This window comes from Castor canadensis, chromosome 12, assembly GCF_047511655.1.
Source record: "Castor canadensis chromosome 12, mCasCan1.hap1v2, whole genome shotgun sequence".
NCBI lineage: Eukaryota > Metazoa > Chordata > Mammalia > Rodentia > Castoridae > Castor > Castor canadensis.
Window position 1 is genome coordinate 106,406,306 of NC_133397.1, and position 22,933 is coordinate 106,429,238.

The 22,933-nt window shown below is 39.6% G+C and overlaps 1 long non-coding RNA gene across 1 annotated transcript; it reads left to right on the forward strand.

The window, feature by feature from the left end:
• Window positions 1-1,769: 1,769 nt before the first annotated feature.
• Window positions 1,770-15,469, forward strand: LOC141415083 (uncharacterized). Its single transcript, XR_012440112.1, has 3 exons — window positions 1,770-2,438; window positions 2,708-3,225; window positions 13,695-15,469. It is a non-coding gene; the product is annotated as an uncharacterized lncRNA (long non-coding RNA).
• Window positions 15,470-22,933: the final 7,464 nt, after the last annotated feature.

A 22,933-nucleotide genomic window follows, 5' to 3' on the forward strand; every position in this document is an offset into this window, starting at 1 on the left:
ACTTGTTCTGACTTCTTTCTCACCTGGGGAGGCAGCCTCTCATCTCCCCACCTGTGAGGAAAGCACAGATGAAGGATACCCTATATTGCAGAAAATTCCAGTGGTCTTTCTTAGTTGAGATATCACAAACATCACAACAGTCATACCTCATCCAAAGCATGCTTGCAAAGATATTTTTATCTGTAATGACAAAATTGTAATCTATAAAGCTTATGCATGTTTGAATGCTATTTTTTTGAATGAGGATAATGAAGCCTATTCTCTTAAATGTCAAGCATTTACCCTCCATCCTCCCTCATTACCACCACCTCAGATCTTCCCTGATAGGAAGATGAAGAATGGTCATTTAATTATTTTTTTTAAAGAAAACACTCTAAACCACATTTTGACTGATTCTGCTGTGGAATGTTTATTTGCTAAGAAAAGCCAAGTCTCGCTCCACTCAGACATTCCCTAGAATGAGCAGAAGGAAACTGAAAAAAATATCACTGCGTTTCCCATTTTCATTTTTCTGCATGAGGTTAGCAGAGAAGGGAGCCTTGCTATTCAAAGCAATTGCGTCTGTGGCAACTGGTCAGAGTCTGAGACTGTCAGTCCCCAGCTGGCCCGAGGTCATCGCTGAAGCAGTGAGCTGTGGCCAAAACCTTTTCCTGATTTAGCTGTTATTCCAAAGAGAAAACCCACACAAGAGAGGCTCACAGCAGAGGCATTGGCAATGGATTTTCTCAGGAAAGAGGATGGCAGGTATGGGGATGGGGGTGCAGAGACTGAGGATTTTAATCACAATTTTTTCTCTGAGGAATTTCACAGCAGCAAAGTGAGCTAGGAGGAGACAGGTGGATACTGACACTGCTATATTGAAAGGGCAGGAGAAGAGTATCCCTCATGCTCTCCTACACTCATGCCCACCTCCCTCCAACACCCAGCTATTTCTGCCCTAGTTTTCGCTTTCATTTTTGGAAGAATATTTCCTTATGTCAGGTGCATAAACACTGTTATGAAACACTGCCTGTCTCCCTAGTCACACAGTAAAGTTGCCTTTATGCTAAAACAGAAGAAAACTTGGTTGTTGTTTTGCTTCCCTGTAGGTATATAAAAATCGGTTGCAGAAGTTACTACTCTGTTTAATGGCAGTGGTTTGTTTGCTTTTTTATTTATTTTGAGATTTCATCACAACAAACCTCATTTAGCCAAGATACAACCTTTAATGGAAGCAAAACCTAACTTGCCTACTGTGATTAAACATAAGTGAGTCCATAGTTTAACTGACCCTAATTGAAATTCTCCTCTGTCCACAAAGTATAGATAAATCTTTATGGAATGACCTACTAACTATTGGGACTAAGCTTTGGGCTTTGTTTCAGTTATAAAATAAGGTCACTCTGCTTTTGATTAAAAAAAAAAAAAGATGGAGCTGCTTTGATGATTAAAACCTACAGAGTCATGAAGAGATGATATATTTAAACCTCTAAAAATTAATGTGCAAGCTATCAAATTGCAAAAGGAGAAAGGATAGGGTCCCCTATTACAGCTCATCAAATTAAATATTAGAAATAGGATATTTATGTCACTCTTCAATAAAAATTTCAAAAAGTATTTTTTAAAAAATTTAAATTCAAGTCACGAGCCCCCACTTCTCTGGCTCTATTATGTAAGTGCACATGTAGAGAGGGTCACAGTTTTGGGGCAACATTTAAACAAATTTTTAACAGAAATTCACTGATGCAGGCAGTAAAGAGCTGAGACTCAGAGCAAATTGACCTGGCCCCTAATGTGGGTTTTTAATCCACGGACAGTCAGATCCACTCCTTGCACACGTGTGCTCACTCCTGCCTGGGAGCACTCTCTCTGCCTTCCTACTACACTCAGAGCAGTGGCTCCTGCTCAGGTGAGAACAGCATGTCAATAAGCAGTGCCTAGAAATGAAACCAAACAAACACTTGGCAAGTTAATTAATCTTCTTGTGTCGAAATTTCCTCCTTTCTAGAATAAGACAGCTGATGACAGTAAGTAGTGGTAATAATAATAAAAGGCACATTGTAAGTATCAGTACATGTCATTTTTCTCCTTATGTAACTGGAGTTCTAGGTCAGAGGTCCAACTCCAGGAGTCCACATGTCAGGTCTGGCCATGCCCTAATACGCCAAATAAGGACACAGGCCTGCCATGGGAAGAGGCAAAGTAAGCACTCCAGCCCATCTTCCCGGGTACAGACATGAGGTTTAGGTTTAAATAGAGGAAGAATTGGGAGAAGGAGCCAAAGGAGTGTGTAATTATTAAACAGTCCCAGGGAAAATGTGGCCTGGTTAATTGTTATCTCAGTTGTGGTTCTATGAGGGATTCCAGAGAAGTTGTTACTGTTGTCATCACTTGAGGGAAGCAATCTTTTCCCCATGAGATGATGGCCTCTGCTCCAGGGTGCAGCTTCATCACCATAGGTAACTATCCTCATTTGGGGGTTGGTCTGTCCTGCAAGACTCTACTGTTCCTAGCTTCAGTTCTTTGTCATAAAGATGTTATCAATCATTCCTGTCTTTCCTGGAACCCAAGATGATTCCTGTTTTTCAGAGTAAAGGAGACAGATGTAAAATACCAAGCTTTTCTCTTGCTTTCAGTTAACTTGTGAGCCCAAGTAGGGAGTCAGTTTAGGCCACATCAGGAATTACACATATGCTGTCTAACATAAAATTGTTATGTTGCCTTACAGATTCTACCATCTGGATGACAACAGGGACTCAAAAGCAGTACCATTTGCCCACCCCTCAATATCTGCCTCCTTCCCTCCCTTCATGTCCATCATTGTTCATGACGGTGGTTTGTCATCCCATGTAATTCTGCCATTAGGGACAGAGAGCCCTGGCTCTATCTGCAATTGCCTTCTGAGTGGTTTTCAATAAATAAGCCAGCTTTCTGGTTTAGACTTCAGTCTCTTGTGGGTTTGGTCATAGTGCTTCAGTTGACTTGGAGAGCTTACAATCTGGAACGCTGAGAAGCTGGGGAACAGATCCTACAATTTAGGACCCAATGAAGTAAGGACTTCTTGAGGTCTCAGAGGAGACAGCCAACCTCTCTTCCTCTGGCAATATTCCAGTTTCAACATATGCTCGCTTTCAATGTCAACTGCATTTACGAGTTGAGTGGACTTGAGTAAATCGTTTAATCTTGCTACCTGTTACTCCTCTGTGAAGTATACTTGCCTGCAAGGTCTTGATGGAGACAATAGAGGTAAGCTATGCATGTGAAAATACAAACTGTGATGCACTGCATATGGAAAAGCACGATTTTTTTAAAAAAGTGTACATTAAAATTGATGAAATCTTATCATAAATGTGGTTTCCATATTTCATTCCATCAATGTAAAAGCATACCAAAATTGAAAGAAACTTTGAAAATCAAAAAAACGTATTTGGAATAACATTTGTGAAACACCATTTTGAAGCTTAAAAAGATACAGTATACTAAAATATAGTAACTATAAATGTAATGTTATAAAATATTTATTATAAAGTGTATTGTATGCTTATGTTTAATATGTTTGAGTCCCTATTGTCATCCAGATGGTAGAATTTGTAAGGCAACATAACAATTTTATGTTAGACAGCATATGTGTAATTCCTGATGCGGCCTAAACATAGCTTTTACCTGGAGTCTTATTGGGGTTGTATTTATTTACCCTGCCCAATCATCAGAAATTATTTTCTGAAGTGTAAATGGCAATGATAGGAGCCCCAAGTGGCCTATCTCACCTCTGCTGTAAACCAGATTATATAGTGGAACAGATGAAGGACTGAATATCAATGCTTTGACTTTGGAATTTTATCACTCTCTCTGGCCACTGAACCCACCAGTTATAATAAATTACACTTTATTACCTTTTAGAAAAACAAATTAAACGACAGGCAATTCACATTCTACATGTAAAACAGCTCTCTAGGGAGTGAAACTCAGCTGGACAAACTGTATTGTCCCTCTCCCACCCCCCCAGGAGAAAATGAATTGTGTTAAAGTAGCTGAAATACCTGACCCGCCAGTCAGTCCTGTTACTTCAGCCAGCTGGGTCGGCTATGTGATGACCTCATTGGGCACAAGCAGAGGTGTCAGCCATCTCTCTCACACCTCCTCCTCCACTCCCTCAGAACAGAGGTCAACAGATGACTGTTGGGTGGCCTACAGACTTGGCCCTTGTGCTTATTTGGATGACTTCCTGCTTTTCTCTTCATGTGATCTTGACTGGACATGATGTCACTTCACATCCACCTTCAGTCTTTAATTAAGTTTGTGCCTTTCTTTGGGGAGCAGTCTTTGCTTACTTTCAAGTTCATCTTCTCCCGATTTCTTTTATGCTTCGTCTGTGTTGTGTGTCTTTTGCTCCTACTTTGTTTTTGCTACTTAATTTTCCTAAACTGTTTTTTTTAAGGTTTTTTTATACCTTCTTTCTCTGATTTCCCATTTTATTTCTCCTTCATTTAGGAAGTTCGAGAACTGTCTTTCCCACAGGACACAGCACTCGAATGATGATTTTGACCAAAGAGACACTGGGACAGTTATCAGCAGTACCCAGACGCTGACATTAAATGACACTGAGTCACATAGTGAAAGGGTTTTCCTTTTCTAATTCTCTCTCAGTCCTGCCCATTACCTCAAGGAGAAATTTTCCATTTGGTCTTTGCACTCGTCTATCACTTGCTAATCTCCCTTTTGAAAAGAGAGCAGGCCTCAGGCTGAGAGCCTTTGGCAGGTGTAATAGAATCTAGCTAGAGTTTTGTAACATTGTTTTTGGTTTTTATTACATAAGTAGTTGTTTTTATTGTTGCCTCCTATTTATGGCAAGTGATATGGATTTTCTTTTTACTGTCATGATATAAAGGTTCTTCTTTTGAAAAGGTATGTGCAAGTTTTAAATGCACACCAATTTAAAGAAAAACATTAAGTACAAGGAGAAAGTGAAAACGTTGAAGATGTTAGCACTAAAATGATGAAAGTTAGGGAAGTATCAGCCTAGAAGCACTCCATCAGCTTTTGCTGTTTTCTTTCTTCAAGCAGAATTATATGTTATTTTAAAGCATGTTTGTCAACAACATCTAGACCTAGAGAAAAGTTCACTTCCAATTTGTCCAACCAAAATTATACATAGGTTATTTCATGGTTTCTTTTTCTTCCCTTTAAGAATTGTGCAGAATGGTTTGGCTTAATTCATCTATGCAGAGTGCTAAATTCTATACCTGTTTCTTCAGTCCCTCCACCCCATGCTATCATGATGAGGAAGTATATAGGCCATGAGCCATCAAGACTTTGACTTCTATTAATTAAGAATTAATCAAGATGAGCTCATTAATCCCAAGCAATGCAATCTTTGCAAACTTTTCCCTAAAGAGAAAAGGGTCATGCAGCTCTGTTTTACGCTGTTTTTCCCTGAAGACTATCCAATCCAAGTTACAGAAAGAGAACATTTGTTCTCCCAACCTTTCCTTTCACCCATCAATGGAACCTTCTAAGCTTTCTAAGTTAATTCTTGGGGATCCAATTGGGACATCCTCAAGAGTAGATGCCTTTAGCTCTTTCCCGTTTCTATCTTCTGTATACTTCCATCTAGAGGGGTGGCTGGGGAGAATGTGGGGTCTCTATGACAGCTGCCTTGCTAACCATGGGATAGAGGAACAACTTTGAATAGATTGGAGCAGGATCTTACCATGCAGCTTCTCGTTGGTCCTGCTGCTTATTTCAAGTCCACAACCACTGCCATCCACATCCACCCACTCGTCTCCTTCAGACAATACTTATACTCACAGTTCCAAAGGTAGATAGGGGCAAACCCTTATGCTAAAGCAACAGAATCCTAATCCATCCAATTCTTGTGAAGGGAGTTGGGTCAGGTATGGGTTGTGGAGAGATGGAGAAGCAATAATTTCTTGTGATCCACTTTCCTGCACTGCTTGAACACCAAATCACTCTTTGCTCCTTTTCAATCCATCCTGATATCCTCAAGTCTTTGCATGCCTAGAGACTGCTATTATGATAGGGCCAATTCCCATCTGATTCTGTGATGCTGGATGACCTTGGGAATACTAAAGATGAGCTTTCTTCTTAATTACAGCCTTTTGTATAGTCTGGTCCCTTACAGGATTCATCAAGGGACAGTTCTCTTCAGCAGTTTTTTGGGCATCCTTCCTTACATTTGTTTCTTGGTTGGCTGGCCCTTACAGCTGGCACAAGGCCACCTATAGGTCTTCACAGAAGATGTCCCGATTGGTCCTGGTGACTCCTTCCTAATTTGGGTGGTGTTTCCCACTTCCTGTCCCAAAGTCTTAGCAGCTGGATGGAATTAGGAGCCTGTTCTTGGACTAGCAGCTAAAGCTTTGACTGATGCATCTGTCCAATAACTCTTCCTTCACAGAGAACCTGACCCATGCTTTCTTCTCAGCCATCTTCCCTCTTAGGGCGTCTCTCGAGCTTTTAGAAGTAAATTTTTTCTTTGGTCACCAACAGCTTAGCAATTTTACCGGTGTAGTCCTACAATCGGTAACACTTCCAAATACTTCAAGAGTTCTGAAACACTTAACCATTCTTACTGAAGTACCATATGCCTGAGGATATGACCTCAAATGGCAGGCCTTTATAGTTCTCCATCAACCTCCTTCAATTCCCTAAATGAGATAATGCTTGTAAAGTGCTCTACACCAAGCCTGACACCTAGCAAGCAATCAGTAAATGCGAGGTATTGTCAGGATTGTGCTCTTGTGTTGTTATTCCACTTCTAATGCTTGCCATTTTTGCAATGTCAGTGGTCTTCCTTAGCCAGAGTTCAGATGTATTACCCCCAGGCCTGAGCAAGACTGGAGGAATACACCTAGCTCTGGCCTTTGGCCACCAGGGTCTCCAATCACTGTCTCAAAACATGAACTCATGCACATGGCACATGGCCTGCCTTGCTTTCAATCCACTGGGCAATCTATCGCCCAAGGATTCTGGTCATGTCTGGGGTTCATTGCCTATCTTGATGTTGAAAGCACTTCAATCTGTACAGAAATGTAGTATTCAAGGTAGAGAGGACATGACTGAGACTGCTTTCCAGATATTCATGTTTCCCAATATTTTTCCATGGGGTGCAAAGTAATTAAGCCTAGTAAAGCTGCATTTGCTTTCCCCTCTTTTTGGAAAAGCTTGCCAGCCACTTTATCTCTCACCAGGATCCTTAAAGCAGTCTATCAGGTGTTTTCAATTTCAGGTTCCTCACTATTTACTGGCAGTCGCAAACAGAGTGTCCACACCCATTTTCACATATTAGACCTCCTATACCATCACTGCCATTTCCAAATACCAACTGATCATATTTCTTAGAGGGAATAATTAGTCCTCACTACAGATATGTACAGAATTAGTATTCACCAAAGTCCTGGAAGGAACCCTAAAACATGACAATATTTAGATTCACTAATCCGTAAGACCTTATGGGCATTCACACCCAAATTGCAAAGGCTCTGCCCTCACCACATCTCCTGGCTGATTTGCCCAGTACAATCTTTCCTGGGGCCCACTCTAACCATCTCCACCAATTACTGTGCTTGTACATCTCATGTGACTTGCTGATGAGGCCGGCACTTAGAAACTCTGGGTTCTATCACCTTGATATGGTATACTTGGGGGTTCTCTCCATTGACTTTTTTCCTTGTTTCTTTTCTTTTCTTTTTTCCTTTTCTCTTCCTTTCCTTCCTTCCTTTCTCTATTTTCTTTCTTCCCTTCCTTCCTCCCTCCCTGCCTTCTTCCTTTCTTCCTTCCTCTCTCCCTCCTTCCCTGCTTCCTTCTTTCTTTCTTTCTCCTTTGTCTTTCTTTTCTCCCCTCCCTCTCCTTCCTTCCTTCCTTGACAGAATCTTGCTATGTATCCCAGGCTGACCTCCAACACATGATCTTCCTATCTCAGCCTCACAAGTACTGAGATTACATGTGTGCACTACTGTAGCAGGAAAGGGAGGGAAGAAAAGAAGCAGACAGGCTGTGTTCTCACAATGAGAGGGGGAGGAGATGGCAAAGCAGAGAGATAAAACTTAAAGAATTGAAACATGAAGGTCACACAGCACTGGGGAAATGAAATAGCTAATGAAGTCACATGCAGCCATATGTGGGTTGAACTTTGCTTTTTGCTTCTGTAACCTGCTGGCAAGGGTATATAGGTGAGACCCCTTTGTTCTCAGGGCTCAGCCTTTGGACACAAGTCCGCAGAATTTGTGCCGGCACAATAAACATTGCTTCCTGCTAATCTGCCTCAGTGTCCCGTATCTCGTAATTTCCTGCAACATTACCTCATGTCCATGTCTGACAAAGGAGCTGTCTAGAGCCCCAAGAATTTTACACACACGCGCGCACACACACACACACACACACTTTTTTTGTGGTGCTGGAGATCAAACCCGGGACCTCTTGCATGCTAAGGCAAGTGCTCTTCCTCTGAGCTATACCCACTCCTAAACACCAATATTACTACTGTAAAGCTTCAGCATTATTTGAAAGTCTCATTAAAAAAATACTGCACCAGTGGCTCACGCCACCTAGCTACTCAGGAGGCAGAGATCAGAAGGATGCAGTTTGAAGCCAGCCCAGGCAAATAGTCCTCAAGACCCTATTTCAAAAAAACCAACCACAAAAAGAAAGGCAGGCGAGTGGCTCAAGGTGTAGGCCCTGAGTTCAAACTCCAGTACTGCCAAAAAAAAAAAAATACTGTAATTTGCTGAGCACCAGTGGCTCACACCTGTAATCCTAGGTATTTGGGAAGTTGAGATCAGGAGGATCACAGTTTGAGGCCAGCCTGGAAAAACAGTTTGTGAGACCTCCCCATCTCCAAAATAACCAGAGCAAAATGGACTGGAAGTGTGGCTCAAGTGGTAAGAGTGCCTGCTCTACTCAGTATGAAGCCCTAAGTTCTAACCCCAGTCCCACCCCAACACCCGCCCCCCCCCCCCGCCCCGGCCAATATAAACAACTATGGAGACTAAAAGCACACTATTAAAAATATTCACTGCTTATCCCCTAAAAGCTCATGTTTGTCATGCCAAAGAAATAGCTTAATAGTGGATGTGCACCTTACAAATAAAAATGTAACATAGAAACACAATTCCCTGTAGACCTCTGAGTCAGTTCCTACATCTTCTAAATTGATACAGTCTATTCTTTTTCCTAAGGAAGGCCACATAAACTCAGCTTCCTTTCAACTAAGTATCTTTCAAAAATAGCAAAGTACTGCCTTGTGCAGAAAAATCTAGTTCTATCAAGATTCAAATAAATTTGGCTTGCCTTTTCATTCTTGCATTTCTTCTGTCTCTATAAGGGAAACCAGTTTCAAGATGTAGTCTATAACCCTAACACTTTGGCAACTGGGGCAGGGGACTCTCAAGTTCAAGGTCAGCCTGGGCTGCCTAGCAAAACCTTGTCTCTAAACAAACTGATAAGTAAACAAAAGAGAAGGAACGACAAGGAGCTCGAAATCTGGTTGCTCAGATTCATCCAGTCAGACCTCATGTGCTTTACTTTCACATTCATTCATTCAATTTTTGAACCTCATTTTTTTTTTACAATTAAGTCCTCAAGTACAAATTTATGAATTAGCTGTAATTTAAGACTTAAATATAGTCCAGGATATAGAATACTGATCCCTCATCCTGTTTCTAATTAAATATCAGTACTAACTTGAGTTTGTCCAGCAAGATCCATGAGTAGAAGACACAGGCAGACCACACAATCTTATATTTCTACTAGGTATTTGACCCCAAACATAATTCAGCGCTTTGGTGAGGTTTGATAAGCTTTAAAAGCAAAGAAAATATTTCTCTAACTTTTTTTTGATCTTTTTTTTTTTAAGGGACTGAGGCTTGCTATACAAACTCACTTTCATATAATCAAATCTTTTCCTTTATAACTCCTGGATCTTGTGTTGTGTTTTTTAAACTTTCACCCATTCTAAGAGTATAAAAATATGTATCGTGTATTCTTTTAGAATGTCAGTGATTTCACGTTTTTCATGTAAATCTTCAATCCAACTGGGATTTATTTTGGCTTAAGAAGTGAGATAAGGGTCCAGTTTTTCACAAAACATGTGTGTATCTTTAATGCACACTTAGTAGTTGTACATACTTATGGAGCAGAGTGTGACATTTCAATATACGTGTACAATGTGTAATGATCATATCAGGGTAACTGACATATTTATCACCTTAGACATTTATCACTTTTTTGTGTTGGGAACATTCAAATTCCTCTCTACTTCCTTTTTTGAAATATTCAATTAATTGTTGTCAGCCATAATTATCCTATTGTGCTAAAACATCAGAAGTTGCTCCTATCCAAATGTGCCCCTGTACCTGTTAGCCATCCTGTCTCCATCTCTTCTCCAGCTTTACTAGTCTTTTTTTAAAAACCTCAAAATGACAAGTCATTAACCCCCTTTACCACTTATTGAATTAATCTGCCTTTCACAAGAGTCCTTTAAATGCATCTTCTCCATGTTCATTTTAAACCTGATTCAATTTATTCAAGTTCTATATGTGGTCTATAAAATTGCTTTAAGAAACATAATGCAGAAGAGTCATGTGATTGTAGACAGGTAGTTCACCTCTGTGGGTCTGTTTTACCCCCTGTGAAAATGAAGATCACAATATTTACCTTACATTGTTCCTATGCATGTTTTTAAAGTGTGCAAATACATCTACCTCATGTAATGTGTTTCTCTTTCTTTTCAATTTTCTATAACAAAGCAACATCAATCCTCAGTTATAATAAAATATCTAACTTGAGTGTATGACTTGATGTCTATATTTACTTCCTGAGCACTTAAAATAGCAAAGGAGACCATGGCATTTTCAACAGTGACACACATTGTTTTCCTCCCTGTTTAATACCTAAAGAGGAACCCTACTTAATTCTCTTGAAGTACCAAGCTTCTTTTTCAGTTTATAAATATTTCAGCAAGACATGGCACTTAGGACAAATGATAACACAGAGCTGGAATTCCAGTTCTGCCCCTTACCAATAGGTGGCCATTTTTGTGGGATAATTTTTTGAAGGAGAATTATTATTCTCCTTTGTCATATGACTCCTGATAGGTTTAAATAGGAATTTTCATGGAATGTAAACTCCACAAGAACAGAAATTTGTCTCATCAATCACAATATTTCAAGTGCTAGAATAGTGTCTGGTGTGCATTGCCACTTATTAAATCAGAGAGGAAGGAGGGAAGGAAGGAAGGAAAGAAAGAAGGAAAGAAGGAAGGAAGGAAGTGCACTTAGCAAGGTGTCAAAGTAAGCAGACTAAAACGGCTAGCTATAGCAGAGGTCAGAGGTAATAAGGATGCAGTTCTGCCATTAGGGGATAAAATCTAGATCTGAAAAATCAAGATGTTTAGCATTTATAAGGCATACCAAAATGTGTAGTGCAATACAGCACAAACAGTTCTTTAAAGACTGGTGGCAAGGAATGAATTCCAACTGGAGTACTGGGGAAACACTTCATGAAAGAGGGCTCTGTTTAACCAGGACCTTAAACGATCGATTTTTCTAATAAAGGGAAAAGAGACAGCTTTCCAGGCTGGGCAAAAGAGTATAAAATTTAGGAAGTATTTGACATGTTCTAGGACTGGAGCTTAGTGTGAGTGATGGGAGTGCAAGTCAGGTAAAAGAAAGAACAAGGAGAAAGCCAACCATGGTGGCCTTCATTGCTGTGTTGTACTGTTAAGACAAGGCACAAACTTGGAGATCTTTGAGTTGCAGAGTCATAGGGTTAGGCCCATATTGCTACATGGTATCTACTTATTAATTATTTTTTATTATTCAGGAAATAGTGTGAAGGGTGGATTAGAAGGGGTAAGATTTTGAAGGCTTTTATAATAGACTAGGGGAAAATGATACCACAGAGCTGGAATTCCAGTTCTGCCCCTTACCAATAGGTGGCCACTCTTGTGGAATAATTTTTTGAAGGAGAATTATTATTCTCCTTTATGTCATAGGGCTCCTGGTAAGCTTAAATAGGAATTTAAACCTCTTCCTCTGAATGGAGAAGTTGCAGAGAAAAAGGAAAGAAGGAAGGGATGTAATAGTGAGTGGGTGACACACACTCAGAGATGGTAGAGAGAATGTTTATCAATTAGGCTAATGGTGACATTGTTTAGTGAGGACAGGAATTAATGAGGACAAGCAGGATCAGTGGAGTTTGGAAATGTTGAGCTTAAGATGTCTTTTAGACACTCATTTGTATATGGGCCTTGACACCCAGGAAGATGTCAGACAGAAGAAACAGAGATGTGTCAGCATCTGTCTGTCAGCATTGCTCTGTCATTAATGAGACAGACATTCAAGGTTGCTTTTCTAAGATGCTTGCAGTCAGTATAATGTGTGGTAATGGAAGTGTCTCAGATCAATGGGGAGAGATGAATTATTCAGTAAATAATGTTGGGGAAATTGGCTGGCAATTTGGTCCCAAAAATGTGGCACCCCATTGAATACTGCTCACAAAAATAAATCCCAGATGAATTTAAAACTGAACAATGAATTTTCAGATGGATGAATTTTAAAATCGAAAATATAAGTCAGAAAGCTATTTTGCTAAGAAGCGTATATATACACACATATATATATATATATATACACACACACACAAATGTGTGTGTTGACATAGATATACGTAGGCACATTTATATCTAAATTTATTTCCATAGCTCTTACATTTGCTGAAACCCAGGATTTTGTACTGATACTACAGTATGAGTTCAACATTGATTTTTCTGCATTTGCTTATTTCTATCTCTCTTCTACAACGATGAGAATCTTGGTTTCCATTATCTTTAATGTATTTATTTATTTGATTCATGTACTACATGTAGTCAATTCTTATCACCAGTGTTGTCCTTTTTTCTCAATAGAGCTTTCATACTATTGGGGTATGAACATCCTCCATGAGGTCACCCATCTAAATGGATGTCTTTCTTGCTTTGTCCCCATGTAAAGGATTTAGGACCAAGTTGCTCAGAAAAAGGAAGGGAAGAGGAAGGCAAGATGAGGCAAAGGGAAGATATTTCCATTCTTTGTTGATTGAACATGTATCAGTGGATTCTCTGCTGGGAGTGTAGTCTTCTAAGATACGTACAGTACTACAATGTGGCTTGCCATACCCGTGGCTTTTTGTTGTATTTTAGAACGTAGATCTAAGCCACTTTTTTGAATGGAACACTGTCATAAAGTGATGGACTTATTGATCCAAAACAGAAAATAAATATTCCAAACTACTAAGTCTACCATTATGTGTATATATTTGATTCCATCCCGTTCAACTACCATTTACCAAACATGTTCTGTATTTAATGCATTGTGGGGAAAATGGGGAGGTATTCCCATGGCATGATTACAATCCAGGAGTTTATAGTCTCACTGGAGACTTAAAGTAGATTAATAACACAAATCAAAAATAAGCAGTTCAAGAGACTACCTTCACAAGTTGGTGCCAGGCCCCTGGTGTCCAAGTAGATGGACTTGTCTCTGCAAGCCTGGCTTTACCGGGGACTGGTGATGACAGGGGGCTCTTACTCTGGTTGAAGACTCAACCTTAGTAAGAGGAAGGCAGCCTCTAAGGGCAAATGTTCTCACCAAGGACATTTTATCATAATCACCTTCTTCCTGCCAACTAAACAAAAATCTCCACCATTTCATGTTCTACAGAGCAGACTACCACCAGCAAATCCTGATAGAGCATTATTCATTCTGAAATACAGCTGGATCTGTGATCGTGAGGCCTCTACTACCCTAACTCCAAATGAGAGGGTAAGAAAGTGAACATGAGGTCTCTGACTGTCTCCTTTTTCCCTTTATTGTATAAGTAATACAAATTCTTTTTAGAAATTATATACAGGCAAAAGAGAGCACATTGCTCATAGTGTTATATCTTTTAGACATATTTGCAGAAGTTATTCCTATGTGTTTATATGACTCAGGTAAATTTTATAATTCATTGCTGTGCATTGGTTTTCTTAGCTATGAAATGAAGATGATAACGATATTATCTAACTCACTGAGTGACTGTGAGTAAAATATGAGTTAATATACACAAAGTGCTTCAACTAGTGCCTGGTGCATCTACTAAAGTAATGTAACTGTATATAGCACTTATCTATCTAGATTCAGCCATATATTTTGATAAAATGGGATAGAGTATTCATATTTCTTTGTAGACTACATTTCTCATTTAATGATATAATTTCAACTTTTCCCTTGCTGGACAGTTTTTGAAGTGCGAAGAGACCATTAGATCCCTTGAGAGGTTCTTCAAAAATGAAAAGTAGTATTGGAGAATAGGCTCTGGTCCTTCAAGGGTATTATTTCAAGGTGATGAGGTAGCTGGGGGACAAGGCCTGGATTTAATGCCTCTTGGATCTAGGAGTTCAAGAGTGCTGCATGTATATAATGTCAGAGTTTGAGTGCTAAGCACAACCTTGGAACTCCTCAAGCTCAATACTTCCTAATTCTTTGTCGCTGTTTAAGCAGTAAAACTGTATTTCCCCCCAAAAAATTTAATGTCAAAGTCCACCTACCAAGTAAAGCAATTTTAAAACACCAAAGTAAATGTATTTTGCTAGCTTAAATATATAACATTTACTTACTATAAAGCTTATTAGTAAGATAAACCTATTTTATTAACAAGAATTGGAATCCAAGAATATGGATGATAATTATAGTTTACATCAACATCAATTGCTATGAAATAGAATAAAACATTTGCGAAAATCCCATAGCACCCTTTCCACAGCATGAATTACTAAAACCGCTCTCCCAACATCCTTATCTCATAGATGGGAGAATTAAGGCCCAGATATATTGCCTACTTTGATATAAAAAGCCTATGAAATAAAAGTAATACTATAGCAGGATGCAAACATTTTCCTGAAGAAAGTATCTGGAATAGTTAACTTGTATTTTCCACAAAATACAGTTACTTTTTATTTAAATGATTATAATACAGTTCCCCAATTAATAAAAATGGAAATGGTCAATTAACTTAGCCGCCTGTTCTTTATTGTTTTGCATTATCCTCATAGCTTATAAGCCCTGACTTGTGCTGACTGTGTAATTTGTATTTTATTCCATTAGTGCATGTAAAGATTTACCGATTATCTCTAATAATTAAATTATGTGCTTTAACTTATGAATCAGCATCTCATTTTCTACACATCAGCTCTTCTTATCTATTAAGTGTCCAACATCTATAATTTCAGTTGTTTTCTCCTTCTGAGGTTTGCGTGTAAACTCAGAAAACCACTATTGACAAATAATCTCCTTCACTAATTAAGGAAGGCTGAGCTTCCCTCACGGGAAGCGTAAAAGCTGATTCCAGACTTCATGCTGCTACTTCTTTCTTCTGCCCTGGATGGTGGTGAGACAACTCCTTAGTGTTGTCACTGCTGTTCCACCTGTTTCCATGGGACAGACACTCCCTGACCTCTGGGGTAGGCATAGTTCTTTGGACCTTTACCTCTGTGTTAGGCATGGTCTGCAGAACTTCTTGTATATTTTTAAAAATTACAAAAAGGCAAAACACAGTTCTTGCAAATAATCCAAAGTCATGTTTTAAAAATTGCATTATGAAATACACCAGAGATGCAAAGAAATATATATATGAAACTTACACTATAACCTCAGAGAATGAGTTTTCTCCTGGGCTAATCTATATTCATATGATCATGATAAATATGCAAATAAGACAGACTGAGATTTGATAGATGCTCAAGATTAATGAGAAGAGGTGGAGCCAGCAAAGGAGATATAAGGAAGGGCAGAAGAGGTAGAAGGGGAAAAGAAGTTAATTCCATAATCACAAGACTTGAAATCCGAAAGAGAAAAATCAAATGAGTAGTCGGGCAATAGTGCGAAGAGCAATAGAAATATCAAGATAAAATGGACCAAAGAGATATCATTACACCTAGCCAGAAAAAGATCATCATTTACTTTTTAGCAGTTTAAGAACAGCAGAAATGATAGAAGGGTGATGTATCAAGGAAATTGAATTACTATCACATAAAGCCTGAACCTCTTCTCTCACCTCAGGTTCATGCTGCTGTTAATAGCAACATAATGGCTTGCAATTTGGGTCCTTCACTCATTCCACAGGTGTTTGTTAAGCACTGTTATGTACGTACGAGGCAGTGTGCTCAGGCGGGGGGCTCATAAGTGAGTAAAACAGACATGGTTCCTGCTCTGATTAAGCTTATCTTCTACTAGAGAGAGACAGTCAATTAACAAAGAAACAAATCAATGAGAAAGGAAATGTGAGAGGGTTGAAGTAAAGAAGAGTGATGAGAAGTTGCTCAGGGTTGGGGAAGAAGCTGCTTTTCTTGCGGAATGTAAGGAAAGGCTTTCTGAAAGGTGACATTTGAGATGAATTATGAGAAGGAGCCAGCCTTGGGACTGTCTAGGGGATGAGCATTCTGGCAGAGAGAACGGCAATGGAAAAGCAGAGAGGTGGCATGAATGTCCCCATGTGGAAACAGACTAAGTCTAAAGTAAATGAAGGGGGCGGTGGGAGTAGTGAGGCAGCGAGAAAGAAGAAGGATAGAGACAGAGAGATAGGCAAGGCCAGATCTCCCAGGGCCTTAAAAAGGATTTTGGAGTTTATTCAAAAGAAATCCACTTTGGGGTTGGGAGTGTAATTTAGTGGTAAAGCACTTGCCTAGCATGTGCGAGGGCCTGGGATTGATCCCCAGAACCACCACCACCAACAAAAAAATCAACTTTGATAGGCAGTAATTCTGAAGTCAAATGATTGTGCTCTTGCCCCGTGTAGCTTATGTATGTCATTTAAAGTTCCTTAAAGATATACTACTTTTGAAAATAAGCTTAGGAGATGTCAGGCTATCTTTTCTTTTGTTCTACTTAATTCACCTTTGCCCCCTTATTCTTTCTATTTTAACCTCTTGGCCTATTCCTAACAGATTTTCCCTTTTTTTCCTGGTGCCTAGTGGTCATCTCAGTCCAGCCGATCAGAGTATCCCATTCTCTGGTCACAGTTGTTGACCTAGTCAGGGCATCTGACTTAAGCCAGGACTTATTACCGTTGTGCTCTGGGACAGAGATGGATGCTGGAAGGGAAAAGCTGTCTCTTTCTGAGACCACTGATCTGAGATGCTACAGACTTGGCAATGTCTGGGGCCTTCTCCTCCCTTTCGCAGTCTGGACTTCCCTCCCTACCACCTTGCACAGAAAGCCACTATGCAATTGGAAAGCAGACACCCAGAAATAATGGTGAAAAAAAGGAACAGAAAAATCTGACGCTGGCAACTGACAGCACTTTCTGACTCTCAGGAATCCTGGCAGTCAGCTACTTCCCTGGACTTTCTGACTAGATAGCCTGGGCAAATAAATCCCTTTTTGCACAAGGTAGTTTAAGTTTGGTTTCTGTCACTTGTAATCCAAACAATCCTGACTATTGCAGCCAATGATCACTTACACCCCAGGGTCTTGAAGCAGCAGCGTGCTTCTCTCATCACTAGAAGTACAGGTGGATGGAATGCATATGTCTTGAGACCTCAGTACCCCGGCCCCAAGGAGTTTAATACTTGTAAATATTACACTCTCTCTTATGCCTTCCTGTCAGTGGTCTTCTGGTTAAATGGTTCTCTGGGGGGAAAAATACCCTGATTTGCAAAACTTGCCATTTTCTGTCCTGTAAATACTCCCACCATGGTGGATTAAGCTCCTGGGGATATTACAACCAGCTAGCAAAATTCCTGAATATGAGAGTCGGTAATGGCAGGCTTCAGTACACCACTGTCTCCATCTCTCTTTATTCACGCTCTTCTCCATCTCTGCTATGATATTACACACAGTTTCACCTAGGGTTTTCTACCTACCCTTTCTTCTTTCCTCTGAATCCTGACTGAAGTCAACAAAATAAGGTTACTGGAAAGAGCAGAATCTTTGCATCAGATTTAGATTCAGTCTCTTGTGACTTGGAGTAAATTACTTAATTATGCTGAGTTTTACTTTCTGAATTTACAAAACAACGTTAAAAGAAATGTATCCCTCAGAAGAGATACCATGAAGATTATAGGAGACAGTTGACTTAAGAAATGCTAAGTTAAGGCTTTTGCCTTTCTTTCAGAATGGTCACCCCCTCATCTGTGCACCCAGGGTACCACACCCTGTTTGTTCATGCTACGTTGTATTGCAGTTGTCTGTCCCAACACTCAGAGAAAACTCTTGAGTTCTGGACTTGTTTTATTATCTACATACCTCAGATTCTAGTTCAGTGCTTGTATCAAGGTAGATACCCAATAAATAGTAAATGAATGCTGCCTTTGTTATCCATTTCCTATGTGATCATGAGAAGGGCTGGGACAGAATGATGCTGCAGAAGAAAATGGGAGGAAGAGGTTTGTGCCTGAGAGACTCACTGGTGTGGATGGAGGCTGCCAATGCTGCAATTGAACAGAGTGGGAAGGATTGCATGGAGGGCCTATTTGCATATAGATCGTTGAGTTCTCCCCCTGCCAGCTCATTAGTTTACTTGGTATACAGAGCTGAACAGAGCCCAGGGGAGAGATCACTCACTCAACAACACTCACTCTTCTTTCCTCTCTTATTTATCTTAGTTGCTGGCACTCATGTCATATCTTTTTTTTTCCCCCCACTGGATGTCTTTTTGGTTTAAATCTTTAAGTTATTTTTTCCTTGCTGTCCTGGAGATATATGAACCAGAGCCAATAAAATAAGAGCTCTCTTTTTCCTTCACAGCTCTGAAAGCTTTACATAAGTGTTTCTTCACTTCTATTTTATGGCCAGGACCAGATGTAGAAGTGCTAAAATATTTTGATAAGAGCTGTCCTGGCAGTAGTTTTTGCTTTTACAGCTATCCAGAGGGAGAGAATTAGCTAGGAAGTCAGCCCACAGAGAGGAGAGATGGAAGCTATGAAATGTCTCTACTGACCGAGATTCTCCATTAGTTTCAAAATAACAGTTGAATGAAGACAGAAAGAAAATGTCTAGGCCCTACATTATCAAAATGGAAAACACTAAATAGGTTTAAAGGTTATAATAATCCCTAATATGTATTGGAAAGGGAGGCTTTGAAGTTTGTGAAATGCTTTCACATACAAACTGCTATCCCAAGGTTTCTTGAGTAAATGCACACTCCCTGACACCATAGTACCTGTAAAGTACAAATTCTTAGTATCCTCATGGAACAGTTGAAACTAAGACCCAGAGGTTGGGTAACTTTCCCAGGGTCACAGTATATTCTGGTATTAAACTACTGCTGTGCACAACTTCTCATGTGGTTTGCAAGGGAGGAATTAGACATACGGGGGTGGGGGTGGGGATTAAGTGAGCTGCACAGGGTCACAGAAGAAGAAGCAAAAAGGTGCTGGTCCTCCTTTCCACATGCTACAATGAAGTCACCACCTCATTCTGAGTCAGGCACTTTCTTGGTATTCTTTTCTAGCTTAAAATTTTCTCATATTTGTGCCTATTCTTTGATTTCACCTTATCCCACTCCATTCCACCTTTCTTGTGTCCTTCAGGGGCTCTGTTTTCATTTCCCTCTGTGTTTTACAGTCATGACTTATGTGCCAGAGACCTAACCACACCACACACAAGACACAGGTCAAAACCCATTGCCAATATTAGCTTACTTATTCTATCCAACAAGACTATGAAGCTGACACAATGATTTATTCTCATTTTACAGATGAGGAAACCAAGTTACCTCACTTGGCTGAGATCACACAGCTTGTAAGGGAAAGAGTCAGGATTTAAGGCTGAGTAGTCTGGCTTTATAGAGTCATCCTGAATAATTTTGCTACAGGTGTGTCAGACATACCTGTGTCTGTCATTGAAGATATGTTCATGCCTACATTTGCCTGGACATAGATTCTCTGAATGTCATTTTTTTCTCTCCTTTCTACCTACCTGACATATAAATTCAGATACTGTGATCCAGATCCCTGAGAAGTGGCTTTAGGGAAAAGAATTCCAAGGGCTACATTGGAGACGAAATTAAAATTCAAGTTTACTGTCAGGAATTCTAATTTTTCATTAATTTGTTCATTCATTCACCTGATGCTGCCTGCTACTTGCCTGAGAAATAGCAGCAAAAAACTAAACAACCAAGCCACTTAAAATGCCACTTCATAAAGCTGAAATAAACTAATACAGTAGTTAGATAGGCAGCATAGTTTGCAGCTATAGAAAATAAACCATTTTCCAAAGAGACGGAGGGATTTAATCTGACAAAAGGGAGGATAACTAGCATGGGAATAGTAACGAAATAAAAATTCTGAATCTAATTTGCTTTGGTGAGATGTATTAGTTTTTAATTATCTAAACCAAATGGCTGAAACCCATTTAAAGCCGGATCAGCTAAAATTTGCCTTGTATTTATTTACATAAGCATCTTCCTCCATTTGCTACTAGAAACTGAAGGTTACCCGTTTTGATCTCCCCAAAATGCTTGGCATAGTGCCTAGCACATAGCAGGTGCTCAATAAATGTTTACTGAATTGAATTAAAGAGAAGATAGTCAGCTACTTACCAGTTCTACACTCACCCCAGAATAGAAAAGAATGGATGTGATGTTATGCTTTATTAAGTGCAAAAATGAAAATAAATGCCATCTCAAGGTTGGTAGTTTAAAAATACAGGACCTCTGAACTGAAGCCTCTTCACATGGGGATGGGCTTGCAAAGCATTTTCTACATTACCACACAGAACAGTGCAAAGCCTTTCTGTTTTAATCACAGCTTTTCTAAGCCCAAAGGATAAAAAAAACCTCAGAAACAGACAAAATAGTTCCTCACTATATTTGATCTCAATTTAAAGTTTGTTTCTTGACCTGCTTAGATTTTTAGGTAGAAGGAATGAAGGAACTGGGATATAGATCAGTCTTGCTAATTTTTCTGGATATATTTTGATTTTGTGGGTAGAATATATGGTATCCTTTCTTTACCATTGACAGAAACAGTTTGTTAGATACATAGGGACCAGTCAGATGTAAATTGAATCTTTTTTTTTTCTTGGTGGTGGTATTGGAGTTTGAACTCAGGGCTTTCCACTTGCTAGGCCACATACCTCCAGCCCTTTTGCTCTGGCTATTTTGGATATAAGGTCTTGCTTTTTTCCCAGGCTACCCTGGACAACCATCCTCCTATTTTATGCTTCTCACCATAGTGGGGATGACAGGTGCATGCCACCACCATTGAGATGGCATCTCTCTAACTTTTTTGCCCAAGTGGGCCTGGAACTGTGATCTTCCCAATCTCAGCCTATCAAGTAGCTAGGATTACAGGTGTGAACCACTGGTGCCCAGTTTGCAAATCTATCTTCACTACTGGTAAAAAGGTGTTTAGAGAAGGTGGTTTAGATCCATTTGTAAGTATATATGCCTCAGATTAAATTTACTCATACTCTGCCAGACCAGCCTTACTTAAAGCTGATCAGCCTCAGACCTCTGCTATAGACTGTATGGTGTAGAAGAGAATATCTGCACTCTTCAGCTATGCAAACACAAAGGAAGAGTGAAATAGGCTGACAAAAGCAAGCCCCATTTGGTCTTCCAGATGGGAAGTCACACCTTTTTTCCTGAAAGAAGTGAAAGAGGGTGTGGAGAAGAGGCTTGGAATGTTAGCCTCATGGAGATCCCTCTACACCAAAAGGGACTAGTTGTCCTTCCAACATATGACATGTGTCGAAACAGATGTACTCTATGGCTTATAACTTACATGGATTTTTACCTTTTAGCAATGAATTATTGAATTTCTGCTATGTGCCAGACATGATATGAAAAGCTTTACAAATGTGTTGATTCACTGGATCCTCAAAATAACCCCAAAAGAGAGAACAGTTTGGTGTCTCCTCTATAAGTTAAACGTAGAGTTAGCATATGACCCCCCAATTGCATTCCTGAATATATGCCCGAAAGAACTGGAGACAGGTGTCTAAACAAAAACTTGTACACAATATTCATAGCAACACTATTCATAATAGTCAAAAATGGAAATACTCAAATGTATACCAACAGATGAACAGTTAAACAAAATGCAGTCTATTACAACCAGATATTACTCACCACAAAAATAAATGAAGTATTTATTCATGATACAACATAGATGAACCTTGAAAATGTTAGGCTAATGAAGAAACCAGACATACAAAGACACTCATAATTGGTTCCATTTATATGAAATATCCAGAGTATGCAAATCCATAGGCTTAGAGCAGATTATGGTTTCCAGGGTACGGTGGGTGGGGAGAAGAGAGAGTGGTTGCTTACTAGGTATGCAGTTTTATTTTGGGGTGATAAAAACATCCTAGAACTAGATAGTGGAAATGGTTGTACAATATTAAGTAGACATTAATGTCACCGAATTGTACATCTTAAAATGGCGACAATAAGAAATTTTGTTATGTGTATTTTGCTATATAAAAATAACCACAGGTTCATCCATAGTGGTACATGCCTGTAATCCTAGTTATTTGGGAGGCAGAGACAGGAGATTGAGCTTCGAGGCCAGCCGTGGGGAAAACTTAGTGTGAGACCCTATCTTGAAAACAAGCTGAGCATGATAGGGCACAGCTGTGGTCTCAGCAGCTCCAGATGGCAGAAGTAAGAAGACTGCATCCAGGCAAAAACATGAGACCTTATCTGAAAAACATTAAAAGCGGAGGTACTAGGGGCATGGCTCAAGTGGTAGAGCACTTGCTTAGCAAGCTCGAGACTCTTGAGTTTACAGTGCCACAAAAAGTGAGAACAAAAAATAACCCTAGGAATTCCGATATCATTATCCCTCTTTATAGATGAGAAGACTGAGACTGTAAGAACATTACTGTCAGGCAGAGGATGGATCGAAGTTTTGTGTGGTGGAGACTTGTGACAGTTTTGAACCCTTACTGAAGAAAAATAATGCAAAATAGTG